The sequence below is a fragment of the Pteropus medius genome, unplaced genomic scaffold, assembly GCF_902729225.1.
Source record: "Pteropus medius unplaced genomic scaffold, Ma_sr-lr_union100, whole genome shotgun sequence".
Taxonomy (NCBI): domain Eukaryota; kingdom Metazoa; phylum Chordata; class Mammalia; order Chiroptera; family Pteropodidae; genus Pteropus; species Pteropus medius.
The window spans coordinates 4,012,775-4,030,602 of NW_024340700.1; positions in this window are offsets into that span (position 1 = coordinate 4,012,775).

Genomic DNA, 17,828 nt, shown 5'->3' on the forward strand with positions numbered 1-17,828 from the left:
CTTGCTTCTGCATCTGCCCATCATGGACACAGAAGCTGCACGGAGCAGCCTAACTTTCCTGCAGAGGAGAAAGCCTCGGCCGTGGCGACATGATCGCAGCCCTGGCCCCTGCCACCTCGCGCCCCTCGCGCCCCCGCCAGCCGCCTGGTCTCAGCTCTGCTTCAGCGAGGCCTCCGTCCCCAGCAGCTTGCCGTGTTCTCCCACCCGAGATGCTGATTAGAGGAAACATGTCCTCTATTCTGACCCCACGACGCCTGTGATGTGCAGTCGCAAACAACGACAAGAGAACGTGGAGTTGATTTTATCTTATTTAGCCCACTTCGAATGCAAGGGCCTCGCGAACTGTATCTGGAAATTTAAAGACCACGCTATGGAAATTTTTACCTGGCGTCCAAATCTCGGGCCCTCAGGTCAGCAGTTTCAGTAGGAGCCGAATGATGGAATCGTTCCCGTAAAATTCCGCTTCGGGAAACTCACTCGATAATGGTGCTTTCTACGTGTCAAGAACTGCACCGGAGTGACCTGGGGTGTGAACCAGACAGCCTACTAAAAGGAAGCAGAAATACACCTGTGTGCGTGTGTGTGGTCATTCACGCTGCTATATTCATATGTCACGCACGGAAAAAGTGTGACGCCACACTGACTGTCTACGGCAGGGTTGTCAGCTGCGGCACTCCCGCATGTACGGCCAGGTGACCCCCTGCGGGGGGCCGTCCTGCGCCTGTAGGATGGTTACTGGCCTCCCTGGCCTGTGTCCACTCGAAGCTAATAGCACTGCCTCTGCCGTGACAACCAAACTTGTCCCCAAGTTTCCCCTGGGGAGGACTCTTGATTGACAGCGTGGAAGCAACGCCTTGAGGAAGATGGTAGCGTTGACCCCGACGTGGCAGAGTCGTGGGATCGGGGGTGTGGGTCTCGGGGTGGGGACCAAGGAGCCTTCTCCGGGTAGGAAGAAAGCTCAGGAGCACAGAATGAGAGATGGAAAAGTACTTAGAAGCAAGAAGTTGTTCTTTCAATAAAAGCGGCTGCTGTTTATTAAGTGCTAAGTTGATATCAGACAGTTTAAATGCGTTACCGCACATAATCTTCGCAATAACTCATTTCACGAACGTGAACTGGGGCTCGGGGAGATGCAGAGACCTGTTCAGGTGACAGCTTTGCAACAGTAGCCACAGAAGTTTCTTTCTAGGCTCCTGAGCAGTCAGTTTTCTAAAAACAGATCTAATCTCTGTGCCGGCTGCTATTTCCATGCTCTCCTTGGCTTGTCGAGACCCCGAAGAATTAGGATCGGGGAGTAGGAACTGTACATTTCAGACAAAGGTGTCGTTTGTCGCTTAGGGGATAGAGCTAGGAAGCAAGGCTTATTGGGGATATATTGGTTTCTGAAACTGCCCATGTAACCCTTGTCTACGGACTTCTGTGTTTTCTTAAGGGGGAATTCCCCGGCCGACAGACTCCAGGTGGCCTGTGTCTTATGCAGAATAAGAGTCAAACCTTCGCAGTGACTCCCGCCCCCTCTCTCGGGTCCTGCTTACACCAAGCCCTACCCAGTCCCTTGATGGCTCCTGCCCGGGGTTCCCTGCACCCCAGGCCACGTGGCAGGGCCTTTCACGTGATGATCCTTCCGCCTCCAGGACCTTTCTAGTCAGCTGCTGGCTGGCTCCCTTCCTCCCCCAGCCGCTCCCTGACACAGCACCTCTCCCTGGGACTGTCTGTCCCTTCCCTCCCCGGCAGTGACCCGCCGACTTACTCCAGAGCCTGCTCCTCTCATGTGCCGTCTGGCTTCCCGTCCTGGACGGCAGAGTCCACGAAGGTGAGAAGCCTCGTCCGCAGACCTCAGAGTGGTGTCTGGCACATAGTAGGTGCTATTCGAACTCGTTTTGCGTCAACGGTTGAGCTCCTTGTTGGACAGGGCAGGAGGGAAAAATGAACCATCTGCGGGAAGGGCACGCCCAGGTGTGTGCAGGAAGCTGAGTGCCGCCGTGAGAACCAGACTCCCCTGGCCTCGAGCATCCGTCCCACCTGCCCAGGGAGCCAGGTGGCCCTGGGAAGCAGGTCGCAGAGGTGACGTGGTGCTTTCTTGAGTAGTCATGGTCTGCTGGATCCTTGCAAGCTGGAGCTTGCCTTGGCATGAAAAGAATAATCACATTTAGAAGAATAAAAGTGATTACTCCATATTGCTTAATACATCTAATAACGGTTTAATAAAGGATATAAAAATTTCCCTTCTTTTCACCTTAGTAAATGTCACTCAGTCTATAACCTAATTACTTCCATTTTCCATTTAGAAAATTAATTCATTTTGAAGGCATAAAAAAGGCAGCTGAGAAATTTTCCTTTCTGGCCAAAGACTCAGAAACTGAGATGAGTTCAAAGACCTCCCCATCCTCAGAGGTCAAGAGCAGAGCTTTTAAGTTGGCAAGATGGACTTTTACTTCAGTCCACCTGCTCCTTGAGCTTGACCCGAAGTCAATCAAAGCGGATCCAAGATTCTCTTTCTCATTTTCAATTTCTTCTGCGGGGGACTTGCTTGATGCAGAGGTCTTAGCAGCGACACTGAACTGAGTAGGTTGGGCAGGTGCCTCTGTGTCTTAGTTTCCCCGTTTGTGAAAAAGGAAGAGAGATTAAATTACGTCAAGCACCTACTGTGTGCTGGGCATTTAGCTCAGCATTCTGCATATCTTTTCTTCCTTAATTCCCACTCCTTTGTTAAATAATAAATGAACAGATGGGTGGTGAACACATAAATATTGTTTAACATTTAATGAATGCCTACAATCTTCCAAGTATTATGCTAAGTATTTCACATGAATTTTCTTAATTCATGTAATGACTCTGTAAAGTAAGAATGGTAATTATACGATTAGCCTCATCTTCTAGGTAAGAAAGTGGGTGTTTAGTGAAGGTTCATGATTTCCCCGAATCGCTTAGCTTATAAGCCATAGAGCCTGATTTTGAGGTAAATATTAGTTTTTCCTAGTTTAAACAAAGCAGAACATTTTTTTTCCAGTACCTTTTTCGAGATCGCTGAGCCAATACGTGGCAAGCGGCACTACAAAGTGTTTCTTCACTGCGTGACATGACACACTTATCTTCTTCAAGGTGGTTTCATGCAGCCTGGGTGACGCTCCCTGTACCACTGAGCTGATCCTGGGTGCGAAATTGTGATGGCAGCCAAGAGGCTGCACAGCGGGAGCACACGCCTCCCTGTCAGCGGAGCGGAGACTCTGCCGCCTGGGCCCCTGTGCCACCCCCCGACCCCTCCCGCGGGAAGCTTCTCTCTGTCCTACCCACGCGGGGCCTGGAGAGTCGATGGCAGGGGGAGAAGCGCATCACCGCGGCTTCTGTGGTCCCCGGGAGAACAGGTGTGCAGAGACACAGAGCCCCCCGCCTATCAGGACGTGACAGGACGTCCATATGGAACCGGGAGCGACCCAACGGTAGACAGGTGTTTTTCTTTGAGAAGCAGCGCACCCTGTCTTTGGCAGATTCTGTTTACATTAACTTCGGGGATAAGCTTGGTCCAAGTGACATCCCAGGGGAAAGTTCCTGGGGGCTGGAATTTAGAGAGAGGTGGGCCCTCGGAGGGGGTGCGTTATCAGCCTACTGTAGCCTCATCGTGAAAACCCACTCACCGAATACTAACTGTAAGTTTGCTTTGAGTAAGGCGACTTTAACAGATCCTTGGCTTTTCGCCCTTTGAGCCCCGTGGTAGAAATCGGTTGTGGCTGAATCTGAATGATACTTACGTTTCTCCTTTCTCCACTCCCTCGGGCAGAAAGGGCACAGTCACCAAGCAGAGCGAACTTCCCGTAGGTCCACTGTTCTGCGCTGACACCTGTTCCCAGGGCCCAGTGCAGTCCCAGCTTTGAGCATCATGGGTCCCCAGTCCGTATCTGTTACCGATGCGTGGATGATGGTGATGGCTAGTCAGTGTCCACACAGGGGAAGAAGAATGATCACCTTTCCCTCAAGCCACCTGCCCCAGTGCCCAGGGAGGGTGTGTAAACGGAAGGACGGAGGAGGGCTGTGGACGCCTGCTCGGCCTTCGCAGGCTTTGGCTTTGCCAGGTCGCACTAGACTGGCGAGAGCTGCCTTGGACTTGACAGACAGTGGAATTCAGAATGCAGGTCCCCGGGGGTGGGGGGCTGGGTGTGTTTAAAGAGACCGCTGATGGAAATACAAAGGCCACCTGCTCCCCCCACCCCTTGAACTGCCAGCTTCAAACATGGACGGATCAATGAACTGCTGTTATCTAAAAGAACAATCAAAAAAGATTTCCTCACAATGTTCTTTTTAAATCTCGATGGATCATTCACTTCTAAAGTGTAGAAATTACTGGTGAGGAAGGCAATGTACTTTCCCCCTTCATTTTAAAGGTTTAAGAAGTCAGATTTGAACATACAGATGGCCAGTAGACATATGAAAAGAGGCTCAATGTCGCTCATCATCAGAGAAATGCAAATTAAAACCACAAAAATGCAATTTAAACCGAATTAAATGAGATATCACCTCTCACCTGTCAGAATGGCTGTCGACAATAAATCAGCAGACAGCGAGTGTTGGCGAGGACGTGGAGAAATGGGAACCCTCCTGCACTGTTATTGGTGGGACTGCAAAACGGAGCAGCCACTGTGAAAACCAGTCTGGAGTTTCCTCAAAATATTAAAAATGGGATTGCTAATGACCCAGCAGCTCCACTTTTGGATATTTATACAAAGAAAACCAAAACGCAATTTCAAAAAGGTCTATACGACCCTATGCTTACGGCAGCGCTATTCACAACAGCGAAGATATGGGAGCGACGTGAGGGCCCGTCGATAGATGATTGGATAGAAAAGTTATGCGTTAGAGATACGATGAAATATTACTCAGCCCTGAAAAATGAAATCTTGCCAATTGTGACAGCATGGATGGACCTAGAGGGCATTATGCTACGTGCAGACAAGGACAAATACCGTGTGATTTCACTTACATGTGGGATCTAAAACACAAAACAAACAAACAAACAAAATGAAAACAGACTCATAAATAACAGAGAACAAATTGATGGTTGTCAGGTGCGAGGGGTGTTGGGGGGCTGGGTGAAAAAGGTGAAGGGATTAAGAAGTATAAATTGGCAGCTATGAAATAGTCACGGGATATACAATGCAGCATAGGGAGTATAGTCAATAACATTATAATAAGTATGTACAGTGTCAAGTGGGTACTATATTTAGTGGGGTGATCACTTCATAAATTATGTAAATGTCGAACTACTAGGCTGTACACCTGAAACTCATACAAAAACTATCGAATGTCAACTGTCATTGAAAAAACAAATAAAGGCTGAAATAAGAAATAATCAGCTTCACGCAAGTCGAGACGCAGATGACCCGTGGGGAATGCTTGTAGAATTTAGGGTTCTTGACCTGAACCAATGGCTTGGTCCCCAGTTCCCACCGCCTAGAGCAAATGCTTCCTTGGCTCTTAAGTGGTTTCCTAAGATTCTCTACTGATGATGCTCACCACTGGAATTTAAAATATAAAAAATGCATGAAATGGCATTGAGACAAGGAAAATTGAGCTTGGTGAGCAAGGAAAAAAACGTTATTTACTGAGGTGGGGCTAAGAACACGTTAGTCTTTAACATTTATATTTTAGGTAGAACATACGCTCAAAGTCATACACGTTAATCTTTTAAGAGTCTGGGAAGAGAATCGTAATTCGTCTTTGTTCATCAGGATTATGAACCCGCCAGGAACGGTGCGCCGTGCTGGGAGTAGCCGTGGTGACGAGAAGTTGGCCTCGGATTTGGCATAGGAGCGAGCGGGAGCCTGGCTGAGTGTGTCCGGCAAGGTCCGTCCTCAAATGTGGCCCTATCTGAAATTGGACCATTTCTGGACACGTAGACTATATTTTACTTACTTGTATTTTCTATTGTTTTATAATGAGAATTTGTTCACTGTTAAAGAGGATAATTGGTGTTATAATATATCATATATTTCACTCTCTTTTCAAAATGCACGGTGCGTCTTCGTGTGAGGTTGTGTCATTGCGTGTGGGTCTTCGCTCTCGAGGAGGGAAGCGGGGCGTCTAGGAGGAGGATGGGGACCCGGAGGCCGTGTGCGGAGCACGAAGCACATCCTGTGATGCAGCAGGAAACCCGCGAGCCACAGCATTGTCATGTTGGCGCTATAGCAGCCCTCCTGGTTTCTAAATATCTTGTGTTACATTAAGCTGAATCACATGAAATTGGTCACATTGGCCGAGTTTTGATTTACGAAAATGGCAATTTCATATGACTCGCCCCAGTAGTCATAGGACAGGGTGACAGCGACACAGAGGCACAGTCATCGAAGCCTCCTGATAGTGAGCGATCTGGGGAGGGGGCGGGGGGCCGGGACTGCTGATGGATTCCCCGCCCCCTCCCCGGGCGAGCTCCCCGGCTCTCCTTGCGGGTCCTGAGTGGGACCGGAGAGGACTTGGTAACCTCAGGGCGAGCCCCAAGCAGACGTGGCTCACCCCACAGTCGCTGGGGGCAGCAGGAGAACCAGACCCCTGAGGCTGAGCCTGGGTGTCTTCTGGGAAGCCACTGCTGGGGCAGAGACAGGCTGAAGGCTTTTCTCCCAGGCGAAAGCGGCAGCCGGCCTTACTCTGAGGGCGTGAGATGGGCATTTATGTGTAAACAGGACTTCCAGCTGAGGCTCCCGCTAGCTCACTGTAGACTTTGAAAGGCAAACTCTCAGAGTCCTTCACCAAGGCCTCCAGCGGGTTTGGAGTGTCCGCATTATCTCTTAAACCCGACTGCTCGCGTGAAGGTATTTTGGGGCAAGGATAGCTCCTTACACACCCTCCCCCGTCATTCTGCAGCTCAGCGAATGTGTGTGAAGATCCATTGAAGAATTATCATTTTCTCTCGATCCGTGTGTTGCACATAACGTCTACACAATTATGTGTCCTTGTGGCATATTTCCGAGTTGAACGTAGGAGGATTTGAGCCTTTTTTAGAAGGCATCTTCTACAAGCAAGACCTCCTTCCCCCGAAAAGGTCCTGGAAAATCGATGTTGAGCCTTAGAGGGAAGTGTGTGATATTCACCATCGCAGTATTTTTTTTTAACATTAAAATCAATTCCAGGCCAGCCGACACGACTTGGAGCTTCAGCGACCTGAGCAATGGCAGCAGACGGCCTGGAGAGGAAGCACGGGGCGGTTTTCTTATTGCTGCCCACCGCTCACGGGATCACTGGACCCTGGGATCTCAGCGGCGCGGCATGGCCGGCTCGCTTGCTCACGTAGCAGTCCAGCAGGCCTTCCGTGGAGCCGTCTGGAGAGCCAAGCACACGCCCTGCCCCGTTTCTGTTAGAACCACCACCTCTGATTTCTGGGACGTGCGGTGATGCGGTATCATCAGGGAGAAGCTTTCCCAGGGCCACTGTGAAGGTCAGACTTGGTTCCCTGTGCCGGCAAGGTCACCCCACAGGGCCGTCTGGGAAGTCGGCGTCATCGCGTGGCTGGGCGGCTGGCGTGGCGTCTCCACAGCCCGGAGCTGGGCTCGGCGGCCTCTCCATTTCAGCGGTGAACTTTGAAGCTCGGAGCGGTGACCGATGGCTCTGGTGAGGTGTGTGCCGTGGTTCTGGGCACCGCTGCGGGGGTCCCTCGTCCAGGCAGGAGGCCTGCGTGGTGTTGTCAGCCCGGCTCCCGGCCCTGCCTGCCCGGCTCCACGAGAGAGCAAGGGGGACGGTGGAGCCTGGGCCTGGCTGCGAGGGAGGCCGCCCCCGAGGGCAGGTGGGAGGGCCGGGGTTGGAGAGATGCTGATAAATTCCATTCAGCAAATAACACGATGCTTGTACAGGCACAATGGCCTTTCCACAGGCAGATTATCCCAGCCAGCGGCCTTGCCGTGTGAGAGGGACGGAGAGAGGAGTGGAGAGCTGAGGAAGGTGGGGCCGGGCCGCGGGCGGCAATCAATGCCGTCCTTTGAGTGGGCTGACTTTGGGGGGGGCTTGTTATCTGGCGCTGCTGGCTGCTCTATCTAAACACATCTCCCCAGCCACCAGCCACTGCTGATGGGCGCAGACTCCGATGGCCCGGGAGATACAGCCCCTCCCGAGGGCTGGTGCTGTCACTCTCCAGTGGGGCCTCCCCTCCCACTCAAGGGGAAACAGACATGTCCCTTCTCCTGCGGGCCTGGGAGCCCACCATACAGAAAACTCGACCCCTAACAAAACCCACCACACACTCCAAAACCAACAAAGTCCGTGCAGGAGGCGCCCAGCGTTCTGGAGGGAAGAGTCGTTTCTGCGTTTGGACTCGATGCTGTTTTCAGTGTCCCCCACCCCGGGCTGGGGTGGGCAGACGTCGTCGGGGATGCAGGCAGCTCTTCTCTCCGCTTTCCAGACCCGGACGGACGTGAGGCTCCCAGGAGCAGAGAGCTAGTGTGTCCGGCTGCTGCCAGGTTCTGATTTTGCGTTTTCAAGTCTGCCGGCGAGCACATCTGCCCGCCCCAGCGCCCAGCACACCCCGGCCTTGACCAAACGCCTTTACTGGTATTGAAGGTGCTCATAGGCGGGGCCACACTTCTCCTGGGCGTCTGGCGTGGTCTGAGACCCCAGGGACATGGAGAGGTCATCTCACAGCTGTTAGGATGACTATCACCAAGAACATTAAACAGAGACAAGCGTGGGCGAGGGTGTGGAGAGGAGGGAACCCTGCCCACTGTCGGTGGGATTGCGAAATGCCGCACGCGCTGCAGAAAACGCAGTGAACGGTCTTCAAAACCGAAAACAGAGCCACCATGTCATCCAGCAACCCCATTTCTGCGTATTAATGCGAAATACTTGAAATCGGCACCTCAAAGAGGTCTCTGCACCTCCACGGTCACTGCAGCACTGGTCGCAATGGCCGAGACGTGGAGACCACCTGGGTGTCTGTAGGGAAGGGTGGCCCGCGTGTACCACAGATGTCATCCCGCCGTGAAGAACAAGTCAGTTCTGCAGGATGCAACGGCGTGGGTGACCTAGCGGACATCATGCTAAGTGAACCGAGCCAGTCACGGAAGGACAAACTCTGCACGATTCCACTTACGTGAGGTGTTGAAAACAGGCGAATTCGCAGAGGCAGAGAGAAATGGTGGTTTTCGGGGGCCGAGTTGGGGGGACAGGGGTTCCAACCAGCAGGCATGGAGTTTCAGGTGAGACCTGCTGCTCCCCGTGGTACCGACAGGCAACGCTCTGTATTGTGCCCTTAAAAGTTTGTTTAGAGGGTGGATCCATGTTAAGTGTTCTCACCACAATAAAATAGTAATAAAAAACAGTGCGGTCCCCAGCACGGGCAGCCTTCGTCCGAGATTTCCGGTGCCATTTACCGTCGTCCCCTCGGGCGGCGACTCCGACTTCTCCGTCTGCGACGAGGGAGCAATGCCTACGTTTTCCGGCCGTTGTGAGAATTCATGAATTGTCGCTGCCTGGTGCCTGGTCCATCGATAACACCTTCAACATCAACTATGCATGGACGGTTAAGGCCCTATGCTCTAGTCCATTCTCTTAGGGAGGACCGCGCCGATGCTGTTCTAAGCGTGTCATGTTGTGAATCCTCATCACGTGGATCTTTCCAGGAAAAGAAATCATTTCCGCACCGCGTGGATGAAGGAACGTGCAGCTAACGTGAGGGGTCCTCGCCCTGGCCTGCTTCCAGCTCCCTGTCCTCTTCCGGCTCAGCGTTTGGGTGCGTCCCTGCCCGCTTTCAAAGCAGGCTTCCTCTATCCTTAGTCTGTAAGGGCCTGCGCTGTGCAGGCCGCCACGAAAGGAAAATGAACAGGAGGAGTGAAGAAGCGGCGTGTGCTAAGGACCCGAGCACGGAGTGTGGCAGGTGAGTGGGCCGGGCGAGGGCTGGGGAGGGACAGGGCGGCCGCCTCCTGGCCGTGGTCAGCAACGACNAAAAAAAGTCAAATGCTCGTGATGTGATTTATAAAAGCTTGGCATTTCTTTTCTTGAGAAACTTACTACGTAAAAGGCTTGAGATGTGGGCCGTTATTGAAATAAGAAAATAATACCCTTATGATCGATATCACTGACACAATTCAGAATGCAGGGGAAAAAAATAAAAACCAAGCCCTTTAAAAGACGTTTGGCATTTTAAAATGTGTCGCTGCACTCTGTGCTGTAATTCGGTTTTCGGCTGGGTCGTGAGATCTGACTTCGTTGGGAGCTGCTGCCTGTGTCATCCTGTTATTATTAACGCTAGGAACAAGCGAGGCGTGAAAGGCCGTCTCAGGGCAGTGATGGTTCCTGTGTCCCGAAGGTTGAAGAAAAACGGGCGTATCTTATTTTGTTCTCTGAAACACCCGTAAGAATAAAATCAGCCCGAGGTAAAAGTGTGGCTGCAGGTGGGTGTTTTTTAAAGAGATGGAGGCAGACAGTGCGCCAGCGTTAGTGACTGGTCATCTCGGCAGAAAGTCCACGTGCTCCCAGCCTGCCTGAGTCCCCGCTGGATGCCCTGAGTGCCCTTGGCTCCCACTGCCCCCGCCACCCACACGTGGGCATCCACCCAGACACGTGGGTGCTACGCCACCTTCGGGGGAATTTCTGTGTCTGCAAAGCCAAGGAGCCTTCGGGAGCCAGCTCTTCCCAAGGGCATGTCGACATCAGTCTGAACCTCGTGGAGGCCGAAGCGTGGATGCATTTCCGGGGTGCGCACTGAGCCGGTGCATCACGCTAGCTGTGGTGGCCGAGTGGACGGAGTTGGTGACCTCGTGCCCCTGCTCTGTTCCCTCCCCTCTGCACTGACACTGACATTTGTCCCGAATCCTTTCTTAATGCTGACACATAATTCATTAGGACAGCCTTAATGAGCTGCTAATTAGGCTGGTGGAAGGTGGGGAGGGGGGAGGGGACAGGGACTCCAGACTCAGAGAAAGTCGGGCAGGCGGGGCCTCGTAAAGAGCCCTGGGAGAGCTTTTTGTCAACAAAATGGATCACACTTGCAGGCAGTAAAACTTTCAAATGACCTTCATGTCAAAATATTAGGCTGCTATTTTTTGCTGGATGGTAGTTTCATAAACATAAAAAGCACACATATCATTCAGAGTGCAGGAAAATTCGTCTCAAATGCGTGGCACTCCCTTCTCTGTAGAAAGAGTAATGTGGGCTCTGCATCATGGAGAAAGTGACATAATGCCCCAGGCTTCCACGCAGCTGACCTGGACAGTCACAGCAGGTGCCTGTGCCATCGCCAGCCTCATTTTTTTTTTTTTAAGGAAAACACTAAACTATGTGTACATCGATATACGAATAGATATACCAGAGAAAGATCTAAATCCTTGAGAAATTCTGCTTATTTTCATTCAGGAAAACTGCCCGCTGAGCTTCACAATTTACAGAAAAAGTAACAGCATTAATATCTGACCAACAGTCGGAAAACGGACGAACGGCTGAGAGTAACTCTTCTCAATGGGAAGAAAACATCATCACGACTATGAACAACGGATATTTTTACTTTGCTGAAATCATCACTTCTCAAGGTCGAAGTTTGGGGAGGCAGACAGATGTTTGCATCTGCACTGTCTAGACGAGAGTAAAAGTAACTTTGTTGCAAAGAATTCAGGGTTTTGCTTCCGCGGAGCTTGGGTGCATTGGGTCCGTTATCTGGGGAGCAGCAGGGGTGTGAACACGTGAGCCGAAGGGGAGCACGGGGCCCTCATTAGAGCCACAAAATCAAGTCCAAGCGGCAGATCGGAGGCTAAGTCACCCGCTTGGGGGACGAGAAACGATGATGATCGGAGGGAGACAGAAACCCCACTTGATGGAGATTAAAATAGGAATGCCCTGGCATTTCTGAGTCGCGCCCTGCTGATCAGTCAATAAAGATAATGCACAGTAAGGGTGCTTTGCCAAGGGAAAAGCATTATGCAAACGTTGTGTTTTATCTTTGCTGTTGGAATTAAGAGGCAATTACTTAGCTTGAGTTTCAGTGGCAGAGTCAGACTTGGCCCTGCTACCTGTGACACGCTGGCTCAGACAGAACTCCCTCTGGCCCTTAAGCCCAGCAAACCAAACGCACAGCTAAGCAGACCGCCACCCAGGGTCTTTGTGATCAGGGCCAGTGGCGAGTCTGCAAAAGCAACCTTCTCGGCACGTCTACCCAGGTTACCTGATGGCAAGTGGCTTGTTGTCGGGGCCGTCACCTGCCCAGACAGTGAGGCTGCCTGGCTACCGGGTGGAGGATTTGGGTCTGGGTCGATCGGTCTACTTTCTCGACCAGTCTTTCCCAGACTTTGCTATCCGTGGGCGTCTCTGGCACAGGAGGTCCCATGAGGCAGGTCTGGTAGGGGCCTGAGGACCTGCATTTCTAACAAGCTCTCGGGGGACATTGTTGCTGCTGGGCCAAGGACAATACGCCCTTGGCATTCGTCGTCACTTGACAGGTTTCATTTCTCAAGACTGGTTCCTTGGACTCTGCATTCCGTCCAGACCAGCAGGCGACCGGAACGGCACGTGGCTGCGATGCCCCAGCTCCAAATTAGGAATCAGCGCGCACACAGGTGATTCGAGGTGACCCATCGATTCTGCTTTTCTAAGGGCTTAATACAGTGAGATCGTGTTTATTCTCCCTATCGACGATTAGGTTTTACAGAGGAAAGGCTCCCTTTTTTGAGGAATATGATAGAACTCTTTGAAATAGAGCATGAGTCGGCTTCTACTCTTAGAAGTGAACCCAGAGGCTCTCCTCCGTGGCTGACTTCTGAGTCGGGCTCGGGCGTGACAGGGCGGGGCGCAGCTCTAGATGCATCCGAGAGAGTGTCAGTCTAAAACTGGGGCCCCGCTTGGAAAGACGCGACCCTCTGAAGGGCCTCCGGTAATTGATGTTCTCAAGACCTGGGAATTGGTCCAGAGTCGTGACGTTTTCTTTTATCACGAATCAGCCTTCCTTTAGGTCCAGGTAAAGTCTTATGTCGTGGTTGTAAAGCCTTGGAAGTGTGTACTTTCAATAGAAAATTGCCTAAATCTTGGTGATCGCACAGTTCAAGGGGCTCGTAAAGCACAGCGCATGTTTCACACGATGGCGGGTGATCCTGGACCGCTCGTCGGGTGGCTGAAATCCAGGCAGAAAGGACATGGGACGTAAGTCATGCGAGAAGTGGAAACAGTTCTGGGAACGATGACAGGTGCGGCCCGGCTGACGCCTGCGTTTTCGCTCGCGGGCCCTGCACTCGGCGGAGCTGCACACTCAGTGCTGAAGAAGCCAGCGCGAGACACGGCCTCGCCGACCGGGAGCATGGAAACAGAGCGAAGGTGGCCTTTCCTCCCCAGGGAGGCGGCTAGAGGAGGCTCTGAATGGCCACAAAGCCAGGCTGTGGGAAATTTTATAAACCTTCCGAGTTTTCAAGTTCTTAAAGACATGGTTTTTTAAGCAGACACCTGAATTTCTCCACTTTTCATAAAAACGTACCTGCTTCTACGGCGTTGTCAAAAGCAGCCTTGTCTTGCGGGCCTTCGCTCACGGTAGGGTGTGGGGTTTTACTTTCTGTTTTGCTGTGCGGGATCTCAGATCCCATTGTTTTATTAAAGAGAAACCCTTCTCCACTGGCATTTGGAGGTGACGAGGGCAGGGGGCCTTAACGACCTGGTCCGCCGCCCGACAGCAGTGAGTGCTGAAGGTCCAAGGGCCCCGCGGGCCAAGACTTGGCCCCTCAGGCTCCCCAACTGGCCTTCGTTCTTTTCCTCATAGTGGCTCACTGCTGTCACCGTGGAATCCAGCCCAGGGCCTATGGGATCAGTAAAAGTTTGTTGAATGAATGAAAAATGAATAAATGATGGCTGAATGACATCTTTCTTTTAGTGAAAGATCCCATGAGATACTGAGGATGCCCCTTTTCTGGCAAAAAAAAAAAGGAAAGAAAGAAAAGGAAAAGGGAAGAGAGGATGGAGCGCAGAGCGGGAGGGAAGGAGGGAGGGAGGGACGCGCGCTGCCTTGGAAGACAGACGTGTTCTTTGCCACTCCCGGACCTGGCTGTCGTGGGCTTGCACCGGCCTCCCTCATCACGTATGTCACCCGATTAATTACTTTCTGCTTTGACACCCACTCTTGTCTGTCCCCTGGGCTGCGCTGAGGGCTCCAGCCAGGTGTTCCGGATAGGGAAGCCCGAGTCACGGCACTGCAGGCGACAGGACACAGAAGGCCGAAAATCAAGCAGCCAGGCCGGGAAGAGGGACGGAGGAGGAAAAGCTTCCTCGCCGTTTCCGTCAGCATCCTTGCCCTTCCTCTTTCCTTAGTTCCCTCTCAATCTCGTCTAATTGTGAAAAGCACTCAGAAGAGTCCATGGAAGAGGTAGGACTGGTGACCGAGCACCTGTCCGCCCACGTTTGGGGCACCTCAGGTGAACCGAGGCCGGGGCCCCAGGCCTGGGAGGAGCCGGGCGGGCGGACGGGAGGCTCAGGCTCACGCACGTGCAGACCCGCACCCATCTGAGAAACTTCATGGGGGTGGGAGTGGAAGGAGCACGTCAGGGACCCGGGTTCAAGCCCGACACTTACCATCCCCGTCTTTGTGAGCTTCGCACATAGTGCGACTCCTGATTTTCTCACCTCAGATAAAAAGGTTGGTGGATCTCCAAGGCTCCCTCTGCCCCTAAACCCTATAATTATGCCGCGTAATTTTGTCCTTCCCAGGACAGGTTTTCTTGCCTCCTGAAGCTGGAGGGGGCACCAGGGGAGCCTTTGAGAGCTGCAAAGGGGACACAGGAACTCACTTCCGTCAGCTGCCCAGTGTGCGTGTGGCATGGAGCCATCCAGGCAGAGGCTGGGACATCCTCACACGAGGTAGGCTGTTCCTGGCCGCAGTTGGAGCTCACACGAACTTTTGGAATACGGAAAAGCAATCTGAGATCGAGGAGGTGGAAATTCCCAGCAGCTTTGAAGAACCACTGCCAAAAATGAATACTCAAAGACATTTCGGCCAGGTGGTCGTAAGGAGAGCAGGGTGATGTCACGAAACATCACGCCGGCAGCGTGAGAGGCGTAAAGCTCTGAATCGTGTATTTGTATGTCCCGTGGGAAAAGAAAAGTGCTCATGAACTAGCGTGAGAAAAATGAATGGAACCACGTTAGAGGTGAGCCTGTCCCATTCGGTCAGTGACCTCAAACGCGAAACAACAAAAACCACTATTCGGAAGTAAGCGACGTTTCTAATCTCACTGCCACCTTCTCTATTATAAGCTCTGTTGAGGTGTGAACGGGGCTGAGGCTGAAATGTTGATTTTGATATCCACATTAAGTAAAAATATACTTTTAAAAAAGTTACACGGTACGATGCATATGAAACGATTAAATCGGAACTGACGGTCCTCTTCTTCCTTGAAGAAATGGTCCGTTCTCCCGAGCCTCAACTGGGTACCCATTCAGAGGATTTAACTCCACGAACCGCCCCTGAACTCCCCGCGGTTAATACGCTTACCTGGGTTTTAGTTTTCCTACCTGCGAAGTTAGTGTTAGCTACATCTTCGTATTACTGTTAATAATAGCAACCACATAGCGTGGCTACTGGAAAGCCTCGTATCTATTGAACCGAATACCCCCAAACGAAGAGATAAGACCCCAAACACTAGGTGACAGCTTCTCATTTTCTGGAACTCGGGGGCTTCCTTTTAAATGTGGTCTTTAGGGACAAAACAGATGGCGCGTGTGCTTCGTTTTCATTGTTGTACTTGATTTGTTGTGCCTTTGGGCAATTTGCTAAAATTTTGTTCTAGGTTTCAAGGAAGAAACAAATGTCACATGAATATGGAGACCCACGGAGGCTGGATTTAAGATGTGGGGTTCAGAGCTGTTTCCAAGGTGCTGTCCCCCACATCCCGCCCCTGCTCGCCCCCTCATTCCAGCCGGACTCTGCCGAGCGGGGCTAGAGGGACGGGGCGGGTTCAGGTGACGAGGGCATCAAGGAAGGTACACCTTTACCTCTGCAAGGACGACGCTGCATATCGGTACACTGAAGATTAAGATGTCGTTATAGACTTTTTACACTGGATTCTTGACTAATACTATAGGCAGCTGCTGGCATTAAATATACTACATCATGCCATAATTACGTTACACTCTTCTATGTACAGCCTAATGTAATAATAATGATAAAAATAACAATACCATCCACATTTTTATGGACCTTTTCTATTTAGCCAGCACATTCACAGGCATAATTACCTTTTTTAGGCTGAGAAACTTACAGGACCCATGGGACAGTTGAGGCGGGCATTCTCGAGATTATCTGTAGCCTGAGTTACTAGCTTTCTCCTTCCAGTTAAAAAAAAAAAAAGGCAAATAAGCCGTTGGTATTTACCCCACATTATTTTGTGCCTTTATCGGGATTAGTCATTTCCATTTCGGTTTGTGAGGGAGACATCAGTGGACTTCACTGAGGCTTTAAATACTCATTACCATGGAGAATTACTCAAATTTGAGTTAGTCGCCAAAGGAACAATGACACAGCTAATTCAAATGACAAAATCTCTGTGCTCCAGCTGTGTCATTTCCCGCTTCATGCTCTGTAGGGTGAATCGTAGTGAGCAGACAGTGTGAGATTTTTCCTGTCTGAGATTCCAGTGTGAGATTTTCAACACTATACGAACTGAGTCTGTTTTATTGGTCCTTACCAATCCTTTGATAGAGACTCCTAGGGAATGAGTTCAGATCCTTGCAAGCCGCTGTGCAGTAAAAACAGGGTGACAGTCACCTTAACCTTGGGGCTCAGGTTGAAATGGACAGAAATGCCGACTTTTTCTTTTCTTTTGAAGTCAAGGCTCAAATACTTATTTTTGGAGGTGGCTTCAGTGCTGTTGAAGGAAGATCAGAGTTGGAGCAAAAATCTTTAGTTCAAGTCTTTGTATCATGGCGTTAGCTGTGACCCATTGGATAGGTCCCATGACCTCCATAAGACTCAGTCTTCTCTATGAAATAGAATAAGAATGACCACTTCGGTGATCCAAAACCTTCGTGGTTGCGGATAACAGGATCGAATGAGAAAGTAAACATGGAATCCTGTAAAAGGTGATGCTTGAAAGGAAGGGAACGGCCGTTCTCTGTGGCAGAGACGTAGCTTGCTGGGGCTCGGTCCATCACCAAGAGACGCAACCGGGAGAGTGAAGCGGCTCTAGCGACCTCACGTGGTCAACATCTTGCTTTCGCCGGCTCCGTTTACACTCGACTCCCATGTAACTTGTTTTCAGCAAGCCAGCCCCCGCATTACCTGACCAAATCTATTTTATTTTTCCTCTCTTTGAAACTCTGAATGCAAAGTCTTATATTTTTATAAATACAGTTAAATAAGGACATTATATACAAATATATACCCGTTCGCCATGGCAACAGATTGAATGGATATCACTATTTATTTACATGCTTACCTCGCAAGGTTCTTAGAAAATTCTGGTCAATTTGTCATGTTTGCTACTATTTTTATCAAAGAGGATACAAAGGTTAATAATGGAACTATTCTCTGAAGTCTTTTCCTTGGATGAAATTATATAATCCAGACAAGGCATATCCTCGGTGGGTTCTTTCGGGCTCATTTATTGACTTACTTATTTTTATAATGCCGCGGCTGTTATGGCAGGTGTGTTTGTGTGTGTGTGTGTGTGTGTGTGTGTGTGTGTGTGTGTGTGTGTGAAATTGTAAAATTGCAGTTGGCCAAGCAGATAAAGTAGACAGCAGCCTGAGGGGGAGCTCTGAACTGAAGAAGATACTGTGATATTCCGATCCAAATCCAAATCTGTCAACATGGGAAAAATGGTGGCAACAGCTTCAAATGCTCATGAGCTTTTGTACTGACTGGAACGTCAAGTGTTTTGCTCAAAGAT